At 42.3% G+C, this 13,759-nt stretch overlaps 1 protein-coding gene across 4 annotated transcripts in view; it reads right to left on the minus strand.

Annotated features, from left to right (window-relative positions):
* HIPK3 (homeodomain interacting protein kinase 3) overlaps window positions 1–1,033 on the minus strand; it is an 87,914-nt gene extending 86,881 nt beyond the window's left edge. For 3 of the 4 annotated variants that reach the window (XM_039233332.1, XM_039233333.1, XM_039233331.1), the window contains exon 1: window positions 474–1,033. The gene's annotated coding sequence lies outside the window, so the exon portion shown is untranslated. The remainder of the gene's footprint in view (window positions 1–473) is intronic. The other variant, XM_039233334.1, reaches the window with a different exon arrangement.
* Between the last annotated feature and the right edge of the window lie 12,726 nt (window positions 1,034–13,759).

A 13,759-nucleotide genomic window follows, 5' to 3' on the forward strand; every position in this document is an offset into this window, starting at 1 on the left:
GCGTGCGCGCGCGTGTTTGTGTTTGTTCCCCTTAATGAAAGACAAGAGGTCTCCGTAGTTACGGCCTAGGGTTGCGGTGGGGAGAGAGGCCCCCTGGGGGACTAAACAAAACTTCGGTTGCTGGGAAGAGCCGTTGCGCAACCCTGGCAGAGGAAAGGCCGGGGCCGCCCAGCCCGGCCCCAGCGCCGCTTCCCGGAGGCTGCGCCACCGCGCGCACCAAGCACGCGCGGCCCCCGCGTCCGGCGGCGTCCGGCGGCCTCCGGCCCGAGGCAGCCCCGGGGCTCGCCGCTCGGCGGGGGCCGGGGCGGAAACGGGGAGCACCGGGGCGCAGGGGATGCAGGACACGCGACGGGTGCGGGCCGCTCCAGCGGTGCAGGGCCCGATCGGGGTCCAGCTGACGGGCCCGGAGGGCCCACGAGAGAAGCTAGTCCCCCCACCCTGGGGTGGAGGCGCCCCTCGCCCTATTCCCTTACCTTCCTAGAGGCCTGCGCTCTCCCCTCTTCGGGCGGCCGCAGCCCTGAGCATGTCCGGGGTGGGGTGCGGGGCCGTGCCGGGGACAGGGAGCCAGGCGCTTCAGCAGGCGGCACCACCCAGCCCGGGCTCAGCCCCTCTCCGCGGCCGCTGCCATCTTGTCCTGGCGGCTGAGAGGAAACGGCGAAACACCCTCCCCCGACCGCTGCTGCTGCTGCTACTGCTGCTCTGGCTGCTGAGCGCCGGGCCCGTCTCCCACATCTTCCTTCCCGGGGATTTGGGGTGGGGACGGCAGGGCTGGGGCGAGGGGTGGCGAGAGGCCGGCCGGCCGGCCTCCGACTGCTGGGGCCTACGGGCGGCGCAGGGTGCGGGGCCCGCGGCGGCTGGGGCCCATTCCTGACGCCCCGGCCGCAAGAGGAGGAGAAGGAAACAGCCCGGAGAGGCGGCGACGCCGGGGCCCGCGGCTCGGTCTCCTCAGGCAGCCGCGCTGCCGGCAGTCGTCACGGAGGCAGCTGCCGCTGGCCGCCCCAGTCTCCGGCCCCTCCTCCGCGCCCGCCGGCCTCGGCCGCCGCCTCCGCAGCGCCACCGCCCGCCGGGCCGCGCTGCGCGCCGAGCCCGGGCGGCCCCGCTAGCCTCCGGCCCCGGCGCCTCCGCGAAGCCCCTCCCCGGGGCCCGCCCGCAGCCGCGCCCTTGTAGCTCCGAGCCCGCCTGGCGGCCGGCGTGGACCGGACCCGGAGCTGCCTCCCGCCAGCCCGCCCGCCGAAGCAGCATTCGTCAGCGCCCCCTCTGCAGCTCTGAACCTCACGCTAGGCCCACTCTGACAAAAATACACATTTAAAAAAAGATCCTTACCCCCTCCACCCACCCAAAGAAAGGATTAAAATGAGGAAGCAGGATTGTACAGGCCTTTCGAGATGCCGTGATCGCAATTTCCCCTTCTACCCCTTTAGGATCTGTCTCTTGGCTGCTTGTTTGTTTTTTTTGTTTTGTTTTTTGCTTTTTTTAAGGGTTCCAAAAATAAGGAAAGGGGAAATGCTTGGTCAAGTGAACAGTCCCAATCTAAAATAGGTCCTTTCCTCTCCCCCATCCCTAAGAGTCAAGAGAAGTGTAAAATCTGATTAAAGTAAAGGCCTTCCTGCAAATGTTCCAAGAGCATCTCTAAGGCCCCAGACACCGCCATTGCGAAGCATACCCACCTCTGCTGTTGATAACTCTGCAAGTTAGTTCCACTCCTAGAGACTAGTTACCTCTCTCCTGGAAACTAGGAAATCAACAGAATGGCCCACTTCAAACAACGTAATCATAGAACATTCGAATTTTAGAGATGAAAGAAACTTAGAGATCCTCGGGCCAAACTCTTAAGCTAGGACAGGGCTTCAAAGAAGCTGAAGTGACCTGCCCAAGGTTATACAGCAAAGCCTCTGCACACCGCCTCTCCCCTTCTTTTCCCAAAGAAACAACCGACCTAGTGCCTACCTATCATTCAGAGTTAATTTTTTAATACTTCTTTCCTTTTGTTCTTAATTTTTAATTTTTTGGAAACTGAACACCATTCTCCAAGGAAGCATCCTTTGTTTCTTTCATAATCTTCACTAGGAGATTTGACTCTACCATATATGTATTTTTACCCATTTTCTATTGCAGTAACTGGGGCAGGGCAAAGGAAGTGGCAAACTGCTGCATATGTAATACTACACATTTATTCCCTGCTGCTTTTCAAACTGGGAGAGGAGTATTTTGGGGGATTCCTTTTGAAAAGAGAAAGGGATAGTATGCCCTGAAGCAATTGGAAGTATTTTTCAATGAGGGCTGTTTTCTTCAAGTTAGGGAGGGTAACTAGTGAGAAGTCTTCCCAAAGAGAAAAACAAAACAATGACTGTCTCTCAGAGAGATAGCAGCATATTAGCCATTCCTTTTTTACTTAGTATTTAGTTACTTTTGACTTTTTAAAAAAGCAATAGTCAAAAGAACCAAAAAAGGAAAAAAACACTGCTCACAGGAGAAAGTTACAATAATAAAATCTCAGTGAAAGAAGAGAACTATTCCACTAGAACTTCAAATTTCCAGAATTTTTGTGAAACATTTCTCTGGATCATTCTAATACGAGGTTTCAATCCTCCCTATTCGTGGCATTGCTACATTTATGGACAAGCTGAAAAGGAGGAGGTTCCCCCTTCCCCTTTCTATCACTGACATTGGTATTCACTACCCTGCAAGTTCCAGGAGAGGGTTCTGTCTTTTTTCTTTCTTTTTAACAATTGCATTGCCAGTGCTTACAGTGCCTGATTTATAGTTGTCTTTAGTAAATGCTGCTAAATAAGTCAATGAACACTGTTCATTCAAGTCCTCCTCCACTTTATACCTATTGTGTCCTAACTTAATCTCTTTACTTGCAATCTCTTCCCTCTCCAATCCATTCTGAACACCAACATCAAGATAATTTTTCAAAGCCCTGATTTAGCCACTTTATCAAGTTTGTAAGAAAAAAATGGAAAATTTCCAGTGTTCTTTTTAAAAATGCAGAGTCCTAGGGCGCCTGGGTGGTTCAGTGGTAAGCATCTGACTTTGGCTTAGGTCACGATCTCATAGTTTGTGGGTTCGAGCTCCATGTTGGGCTCTGCAATGGGGAGCCTTCTTGGAATTCTCTCTCTTCCTCTCTGCCCCTGTCTAGCTTATGCTCTCTCTCAAAATAAATATACTTTTTAAAAAAATGCAAACTACTAAATTGTATGTGAAAAAGTTAATTATGTGTAAAAAGATGATACCAAAACATTCAATAATCTCTGCATTCAAAAATACTACTTGAATACTACGTACCAGGCACTGTGCTGTCATCTGAGGATATAATGAAAAGGGAGACACCCTGTGAGTTTATACTCTCTCCAGAAAGTTGGCTATTATACAAATAACCAATTTAATATTAATAAGCATTATAAAAAAGACTATACAGCCTGCAATGAGAGGATAGTCCCTAATCAAATTTTTTATGTTTATTTTTGAGAGAGAGAGAGAGAGAGAATGAGCATGAGCAGGGGAGGAGCAGGGGGAGACACAGAATCAGAAACAAGCTCCAGGCTCTGAGCCATCAGCGTAGAGCTCATCTTGGGGCTCAATGATGAGATCATGACCTAAGCCAAAGTCAGACATTTAATCCACTGAACCACCTAGGTGCCTCATGCCTCTAGTCCCTAATCAATAAGAGGGTGGGGAAGGCATAAAAACAAAACAAAATAAAAACCTCATTCATTTCTCACTCTCCAGGAACCCAACTAAACACTTAATTCCTAAGGAAGAATCTCCTGACCTCTCTAAGCCAAATCCGCATACATCTTTCATGTGTAGCATTTTTCTCAGTTGCCATTTTATGTTTATTTTCTGTTTGTTTGATTGCTGTCTACCTCTTCCACCAATCCAAAGACTCTGCAAAAGTAGAAGGCCCATCTTTCTGTACACCATTGTTTCCCCAGCTCCAACACAGTGGTGCATGGCAGATGGTCCACAGGACCAGCCAGATTCAGCGCTGAAAACAGGAAAAGGTGGGGTACCTTGTTCAAAATCATGAAGGATTTCAACATGGTAACAGCAGAGCACTGAACCCATCATGGGGACCCCTGAAGCACTGGACTGTATGCAGGCTGAATGAGTGAATGAAAGCTGAGATCTGACAGATGTGGTGAAAGTAGCCCAGAGCACACTTGAGTCCAGAGAAGAAACATACGCAAAAGCCATGTAGAAAAAAAACAATTGAGAGTGGAAATTTTGAGAAAATGTTTTTAGTCAGAATAAGAGGATAAATCCAAGCTGATGAGGGTAGAGGAAGAAACAAACCTTACCCTACCTGCAAAGGAATAAGAATAAAAGGAAAATATAGAATATAAATAAAAAATCAGAGTAAAAAGAATAAGAGGACCTTATTCTAGCTGCAAAGGAAGCTATTGAAGGATTTAAGGATGGTCACAACATGATTTAAAAAAAAAAAAAAAGCTATTGGCTTCGGGTGTGGGAACCATCTATTTTTCTTCTCTACACTTTTCTGTATTTTTAAAATTTCCCTTCTAATAACTTCAAGTGTCACTCAGAGTAAAAGCTAAAAACCCGACAACAGACCTAAACTGGTCTCTAAGACTCTACATAGAACAAGGAACACATCTTCTACTTTTTGTGTCCTTACTGTACATTCTTCCTCAAAGACTCCAGTCATTCTTCCTCCTCAGGTCCTTATTCAAACATTACCTTCTCAGTGAAGACTTTCTCAGTGATAAACACCTATACATACACAAACTCCCAGGGTTTGTTTGTTTGTTTGTTTGTTTAAGCTTTTTAATTTATTTTTTGTAATCTCTACACCCAATGTGAGGCTTAAACTCACGACCCTGAGATCAAGAGTCATGTGCTCTTCTGACTGAGCCAGCCACATGCCAACTCCCTGTTTTTATTTTTACCCTTAGGACTTACCGCCATCTAAGGTACTATGGTGAAGATTTTTCTTTCCCCTTCCCACCACCCCTTCCCCAAAGGTAAGCTCCCTGGCAGCAGAATTTTTGGTCTATTTTGTTGGCTGCTCTATACCTAGAGGGTAGATCACTGGTATACAAAGGAACTCAATAAATACCTTGAACAACCTGGAGGTTAGGGGTGCTGACCCCACAATCCATGCAGTCAAAAATATGCATATAACTTTTGACTTCCCCAAAACTAATTACTAGTAGCTTACTGCTGACCAGAAGACTTGTTGATACCATACTCAACACATATTTTGTATGTTATATGCATTATGTAGTATGTTCCTACAATAAAGTAAGCTAGAGAAAAGAAAATGTTATTAAGAAAGTCAGAGGCATGCTTGGGGTGACTGGGTGGCTCAGTTAAGTGTCTGACTTTAGCTCAGGTCATGATCTCACGGTTGGTGGGTTCAAGCCCATGGGGTTCTGTGCTGACAGCTCAGAACCTGGACCCTGCATCAGATTCTGCTTCTCCCCCTCTCTCTCTGATCCTCCCCCACTCACAGTCTGTCTCTTTCTCTCTCTCAAAAATAAATAACATTTTAAAATTTTTAATAAAGAAAGAAAGAAAATCACAGGGTGCTTGACTGGCTCAGCTGGTAGAGCATACAACTCTTGACCTCAGAGTCATGAATTCGAACCCCACATTGAGTACAGAGATTACTTTAAAATAAGTAAATAGAAAATGTTTAAAAATTTTTAATAAATAAATAGAAATCCAAAAAAGAGAAATATATTTACAGTACTGTACTGTATTTACTGAAAAAAATCTACATATAAGTAGACCTGTGCAGTTCAAAACCATGTTGTTCAAGGATCAACTCTTATTTGTAAAATAAAAGAATGAATTTTCTGTGTAAGCAGAAACTCATACTGCAATCACAATTGCTTGAGGTCACCCAGACATGAAATCTAAGGTCTCTCTCTCCCTTAGGTCTTTCCTCAAACCCTAAACCCAACAATTACTCCCTCCAAAGGCCAGTCCTCCTTGCACTTACCTCGTGTTCATCACTGCCCTTCTCACAGTACCATATCTAGGTGTCAATATAGAGAAATGGCCCTTCCACAGCCTTAGCGGAGGATGGGGATACTTCTCCAAAGAAAAATCTTGGAATTTGACACAAAGCCTGGGTCGTCCACATGCACTTTCCTTCCTCAGGAAGTTAGGGCTTTTTTCGCATTGTTTTGTTTTTTTCTCCAGACGGTAGGTATCCTTTCCTACCACTGGGGATTTGGGAGAGTGTGGGGTTGACCAAGTCAACCAAAAAGAGCTCCCTAACTACAGATCTGAGGCGGGAGGTTCAGCAGGGGGCGTCTGCTGTTTCCTCCCCTCCCAAAGGTCAAGGCCTACTTATGCAAATAATTTACCTCCTGCTGGAGATCAGTTTTGTATACCTGGGCCTCAGGGAGGGGCAGCTGGAAAAAAAGTTAGAGTGTCTCCCTCCTACCCATATTTGCATAGCTGAGTGGCTCACACAAGTAACTCTTTGCAGCCCAAAGATCTGTTTTCTCTTCCTTGAAAAAAAAGAAGAAAGAAAGAAAGAAAAAGAGAAGGAAGAAAGAAACTATTTCCACTGAATTCAAACAGATAAAAATAATCTCATCATAATTTGGAAGTTCACAAATCTTATCTGAATCTGAGAGTTCAGAGTTACAATCAGCAGAAAGTAAAAATGTCACATAGTGAAATTCATCCTTGAGAATTATTCAAATTGCCCATAAAGTGCATATACATTGTTTTGTGTAGATTACCTCGTACAAATAATATGTACATCTAAATGGTCTGCAACTTGTAATTAGTCATAAAGTCGATTTTTCACATGTTCCACCTCTTAGAGCACTTCAAAAATTTTATGAAGATTATAACTTGTTGGCTTTTACAGTTTCAGTCAGTCAAGCGTCAACTTCAGCTCAGGTCATGATATCACAGTTCGTGGTTTTGTGCCCCACGTCAGGCTCTCTGCTGACAGCACAGAGCCTGCTTGGGATTCTCTCTCTCCCTCTGCCTCTTCCCCACTTGTATTCTTTCTGACAGCACAGAGCCTGTTTGTATTCTTTCCCTCAAAAATAAAAACATAAACATTAAAAAAAAAAAAGATAGAATCTACCAACCACTCCCTTTAGTTAAGTTTTTCTAAAGCCTTCAGTTGAATCTTTAATTTCTTGCTCCAATATCGTGAAAACACTAACACATCCACTCATCTGCAGCCCAAATGATGCCTCCGTGGTTGGAGAATCCTTATCATTCTTGACACATTATCTCCCTAGGTTTTGCCCAAATGTAAAGGTCTCTTTTAGGACTGATTGAATCCATTGTCCACAGGCACCAGCTCATGGAGTGAAAAGCCCTGCCCATACCACGCTGTTTACCTTGTTCTCTCTCTACAGAGCATATGGACTTTCATTCTTGGAAGTTAAATGTACTTATAATGCAATATAATAGACTAGTATAGGTTTTATATTAGAAAGAAATGTTTAAACCAAGGAAATGCAAAATGGGCAAATAAAATAAATCATACACCTTGTTTTTTTCTTCTCTTTTTCTTAACTTTTTTTAAAAATTGAAGTATAGTTGATATACAGTATTATATTCGTGTCAGGTGTAACACATAATGATTCAACATTTATAGACATTTCTAAGTGATAAATCTAGCTACCATCTGTTACCATGTAAAGTTGTTACTCCATTATTAACTATATTCCCTGTGCTACACATTGTATCCTGGTGTCTTACTCCATCCATCTTGTTTTGATCTTTACATTTCCCTACTCACAAACATTCAGACTATTTTAACTACTAAAAATGTCCATATTTCTTAGTTTGGCTATTGAGTCATATTATACTTGAACTCTGTAAAACCTTTATAGCCATTTTCCTACAGGCTCAATGACCCCACAAAAGTTTGCTTATCTCTCTTCCCAATAATACCTTTTATTTCTCCATGCTCATGACATTTCTGTCATGAATATTGCTCTCTGTCATTGAAATCCCACCTGTTCTTGAAAGTCAAGTCAAATGCTCACTCCTTTAAAAAGCTTTGAGTGAACATACCATTCCCAAGTGATATTCTTGTACCACACAAATACTTTGAAGGTCCTACCATATGCCAGGCACTGTTATGAAAGTTTTTGTTTAAGATCTCAAGGATGGGGTGCCTGGGTGGCTCAGTCGGTTAAGCATCCGACTTCAGCTCAGGTCATGATCTCACAGTTAGTGGGTTTGAGCTCCACATCGGGCTCTGTGCTGACAGCTAGCTCAGGGCCTGGAGCCTATTTCAGATTCTGTGTCTTTGTCTCTCTCTGACCCTCCCCTGCTCACACTGTCTGTCTCTCTTTCTCTCAGAAATAAATAAAACATTAAAAAAATAAAAAATAAAAAAGAACTCAAGGATAACTATTACTATTCTCATTTTATAGATGAGGGAATGGAAGCACAGAGATTAAGAAACTTGTCCAAGGTTACACAGTAAATAATGGAGCTGGATTTGTGCCTAAGCTGTGTGACCTTAAGCATCTACCCCAAATCAAAGGTTTTCACTAAAAGCATCCCTAAAAATATTTTTATAAAACATGTAGTCATAAAGCAGATTATAATTCTCCTTGAGGGGAGTTTAAATTACAGAATGTTTTCCTGGGGCACCTGGGTAGCTTAGTTGGTTAAGCGTCAGACTCTTGGTTTCTGCTCGGGTCATGATCTCATGGTTTGTGAGATCGAGCCCTGAGTCGGGCTCCATGGTGACATCTCAGAGCCTGCTTAGGATTCTCTTTCTCCCTCTCTCTACCCCTCACCCACTTGCATGCATGCACAGTCTCTCTTCTCTCTCTCAAAATACATAAATATTTAAAAAAGAAAAGAAAAAGATGTGTTCCTATGGCTCCAGGCTGTCTTAGTTGGTAGACCATGTGACTCTTGATCTTGAGTTCTTGAGTTCAAGCCCCAGGTTATGCATGGAGCCTACTGAAAAAAAAAAAAAAAAAAAAAAAAAAAGATTGTATTCCTGACAGTTCTTAGCATAAAATCATGGATATAACAAACATTTAGGCTTTAAAAGGAAAGTAGAAATTTACAATAATCTAAAATGGTACATGGAGAAAAGTCATCCAAGCTCGTCAGATCCCACCCTCTCCTTTTACAGATAAGGGAACAGAGATTCCGGTAAGTGAGAACAAAGACTCAGGCAGGTCTCATTCCTTACCCATGACCATACACACCCAGTCCTCCTGCCTCAGTCATCCCACCTGATTCATCAGAATAACTATCCCAAAATTGGAACTCACTGATTTGTCCCCAAATTCCTTCCTTCCTCCCTGTATACCTGAACTAGGGAAACAGCCAGTCGCTCCGTGTTCAACATTGACTGCCTGACTCCAGGTAGTAAATTGCCCTTCCCTATTTTCTGAGGTCATGTGCCATAATGGAATATATGAGAAAGTATGCAAGGATCATCCAGAAAAAAACTGTGCCCACCTAACAAAAGTGGAGTGTTGGGCCAGGCATTGTAAGAACTATGGCAAGTTATAACTACCACAAACAAAAAAATCCTGCCTGCTAATACAGTTCCCCTGGGTTAGTGAAATTTCAGGCATTTAAGGAGCAATTGTCTGAGTGGAGGTCTGTCCTCACATCACCACAACCTACTCTGCAGCTGTGTCAAAACTGCTCTTCTGGGGGACAGGACATAGGGAGCTGCTCCTAGATTTGCTCGTGTCTGTGAGGTGGGGGTGGGGGGGTAGGGCTGGGTGGGGGAATCAACCTGAGGATAAGTATGCCTTTAAGACTTTTAGAACGACAGTGAGTGGGTCTACGTAAAGTTGTGAGGTTTGGATTGGTAGTTTCCTTTCTCTTCTCTGGGGCTTTTTCCTATCTGCTTTTGATGCCCTTTATATTACATTCCCTCTACGTACCTGGTTTTCTTCCTTCTCCAATCAAAGACACTCTCTTCCAACTACTTCAGATTATTCCCTGGAAGCCCAAAGTGCCCCCGCATGAGACTCCTATCCTTACCTCACATCCAGATATCCTTAACACCAAAATTACTTCTTTCTTTGATCAAAATATGATTCCTCAAGTAAATTCAAGTTTCATATTAAGAAAAGTGCAGCAGTTCCCTCATCCACCATCTTGCTTTCCATGGTTTCTGTTACCCAGTCAACTGGATCTGGAAGCAGATGGTCTTCCTTCTGAGGTACTGTCAGAAGGTCAGGGGTAACCTAATGCTACGTCACGCTTACATCATGCTTACATCACTCATCTCAAGTCATCTCTCCAAGTAGGTATTTTTACCATCTCACATCATCACACGAAGAAGAAGGGTGAGTACAGTACACTAAAATATTTTGAGAGAAAGACTACATTCATATAACTTTTATTACAGTGTATTGTTATAACTTTTTTATTTTATCATTAGTTATTATCATTAATCTTTTTACTGTGCTTCATTTATAAATTAAACTTTATCAAGGGGTGTGTGTGTATAGGAAAAAACATAATGTGTATAGGGTTCAGTACTATCTGCCATTTCAGACATCCACTGGGAGTCTTGGAATGCATCCTTGTGGATAAGAGAGAACTATTGTGTGCTATTTAAAACATACTTTAAAATTTTTATGTTTAAAAATAGCCAAAGCAGCCAATAGCCCAAACAAAGCCTTTGCTGGGACTGGAAAAGGCACTTTTCATGTTTTGCTTCCATCTGTCAGAAAATTGTCCTAATGTATCAATTTTGCTAAGGCAACACACTTTCCTGCCATATGTCCGAAAAGTGTCATAATAAAAACACAAATCTGTGATGTCTGCAGTGTGAATCATACCCTCCCATCCCCCACTCATCATAGCAGCCCTGCTGATACAAGCTTCCTCTTTTGTCCTTTGACCCTGCCCGGAAGTGGTGGGAGGAGACTGGACAAAGAGGAATCAGGAGACTGAGTCTTCAGTCAATGTGTGATGTTGAGCACATTTCATACCTTCCTTGGTCTTTTTCCTTATCTTTGAATTCCATTAACATCTATCTTGCAAAGAAGCTGAGGATTAAATGAGACCACTTATGCCAACCTGATGTGTGTAGGCTCAATGTAAAGGTTAGCTGAATTGAAATGTTTAAGAATGCCTGATTAGTAAAAGTTCAGGCTAATTGGAGAAGGTATTCAGGGTCACCCCTTTGAGGGGCCCATGTCTCCTTTGAGATCAGCTTCAGAAGTCAGAGAGAGAAGGGGAAGGTTTGAGCTACAAAATGAAACATTTGGGGGCGCCTGGGTGGCTCAGTCAGTTGAGCGTCCAACTTCAGCTCAGGTCATGATCTCGAGGTTTGTGGATTCAACCCCTGCGTTGGGCTCTGTGCTGACAGCTAGCTCAGAGCCTGGAGCCTGCTTCAGATTCTGTCTCTCCCTCTCTCTCTATCCCTTCCCTGCTTGCACTGTCTCTCTCAAAAAATAAATAAAACATTAAAAAAGATTAAAAAAAAACCCAAAAGGTAACATTTGACTTTCCTCATGATTTCCTTCTCTACTTTTCTTCCTTCTCTCCCCCTTAAAGTAAGAATCAGTCAGTCTCAAGCTTAAGCCTCTCTTCTTACCTTTATTACATTCAACTTTATGTCTGGACCACCTTTTTAGCTTTTGTCACACTCTGAGAGGGGCAATTTGTCTTGAGAGAAGAGAATTAATCATCTTGCCATAAATTCCAAAGTCTATCCTGTGGCTATGCCCCAGCCATAAAATTTAGAGTCCCAACTGTCTGGAGTTCTCTCGGTTAATAACCAATTATCTACTGAAATTTCTGCTCAGACTAAGTTCACATTTCCGCTATCTCCAACTGATCCCCAAAATGCCTGATTTTCCTTCAATAAATAGAAGTATAGTTATCTGTGTCACCTACTTATTACTCATATGTCTAAATTACTATGGAGCACAATAATTATGTATGTTATTTGATATACATGAGATTAATGCTGTGGTGCATCTTGTTTCTTAAAACACTGAACCTTGTTCAAGCATTGTCAGTCTTCATAGTTCATTTTTTGGAGAGCACAGAAAACTCCTCTATTATTATTTGAAATAATAGAGGAAACATGATTTATTAAATTGCTATTGGGATTAATGCAGCAATACGTTTTTCTTTTCTAGTAGGGGAAAAGCATATTTGCAGGAAAAAATGCAAAGAAAAAAAGAATGAGGGGCTATCATTAAAGAGCCTATTAGATTATGGAAGAAGCAATCAAATAGGAAAACAAAAATAAAAATGACATATTTTCCTGTGTACAGAATAATTAGTTCACATTACAGTAAAACAAAATGAAATGTGTAGGGGTGCCTGGATGGCTTAGTCAGATAAGTGTAGGACTTTGGCTCAGGTCATATATCACAGTTTGTGGGTTCAAGCCCAGCATTGGCCTCTCGACAGCTCAGAGCCTGAAGGCTGCTTCAGATTGTGTGTCTCCCTCTGTCTCTGTCCCTCCCTACTCATGCTCTGTCTTTCTCTCTCTCTCTCAAAAGTAAATAAACATTAAAAAATAAAAATTAAAAAAAGATCATTTTTGATCTGCAGACTACAGAATTTCATTTAAAATGAGGAAGACCATTTATTCTCTGCATGACAAGCAGTAGAGTATTTAAAAACTGTGTGAAAGTAAATTTAATTTGTTTACATATAGCTTTTTAAATTTTATTCTTTTAATGTTTATTTATTTATTTTTGGGAGAGAGAGATTTGAAGCAGGGAAGGGAGAGAGAGAGAGAGAGAGAGAGAGAGAGAGAATCTGATGCAGGCTCCAGGCTCTGAGATGTCAGCACAGAGCCCCATACAGTGCTCAAACCCATAACATGTGAGATCATGACCCGTGCTGAAGTTGGACACTTAGCTGGCTGAGCCACCCAGGTGCTCCTGCTTATTTTATTTAAAATATAAACTATACAATGAACTAAAGTATTGGTATATTAATGTAGTTAAAGTATAACAGATATAATAGTATTTCTTCTATACACCATCTAGATTCAGAAAAAACAATTCTGTTGCTTGACAATTATAGATTAAGTTCTGAGGCTGAAGATAGACTTATTTAAATATTTGAAAACACAAAATAAATTTGTTTTATAAAAACTGCAAAAGGATAAACTCATGACTGTCATTGTATTTGTAAACTTTTTTATTTACTGCCCAGAACATATAAAATAAAAATTTTAAGCCCCACAGTTTTACTTTTATCTTAACTATGTACTTCTATCACTGAAGAAAAGAGATAGATCATGGACTACTCCGGAATCACTGGCAGAAACTTAAAATCTATGGTACATATTTATGAGTATATTACCTTGTATAGTTGTGGTATTATCTTCAATCTATTTAGAGATTCCTGTAATACCTTATTAAGGGGTTTGATGAATTGAGATCATAAATTAGAGAACACACAGGCATTTGAAATATTCCTAGTCTGAGCTATCGTATCAGATCATCTTTCACCTATACTGCTGTTTTTTTAATGTCTCTGTGCCTCTATATCCTCGTCTATAAAATGCAGACAATAAAATGATACATACCTCATAAGGTTGTTCTGAGGATTAAGTGAGTTAATAGCCATCAAGAGCTTTGACTGGTTCCTGGCACAGAAAATGAATTAATAAATGTTGGCTACCATCCTCCTCCTCCTCCTCAGTCTCATTGTTTCTGTTCTGCCCTCCATAAACCTTTTTCCGCATAGTAGCCAGCATGATTGTTTAAAGATATAACCCAACTTACACATGCCTGTGATTGTTTTTAAAATATGTCCACAAATTCTGTAATAGTCATCTCAT

The sequence above is a fragment of the Hyaena hyaena genome, unplaced genomic scaffold, assembly GCF_003009895.1.
Source record: "Hyaena hyaena isolate Hyena2069 unplaced genomic scaffold, ASM300989v1 scaffold_74, whole genome shotgun sequence".
NCBI classification, from domain to species: domain Eukaryota; kingdom Metazoa; phylum Chordata; class Mammalia; order Carnivora; family Hyaenidae; genus Hyaena; species Hyaena hyaena.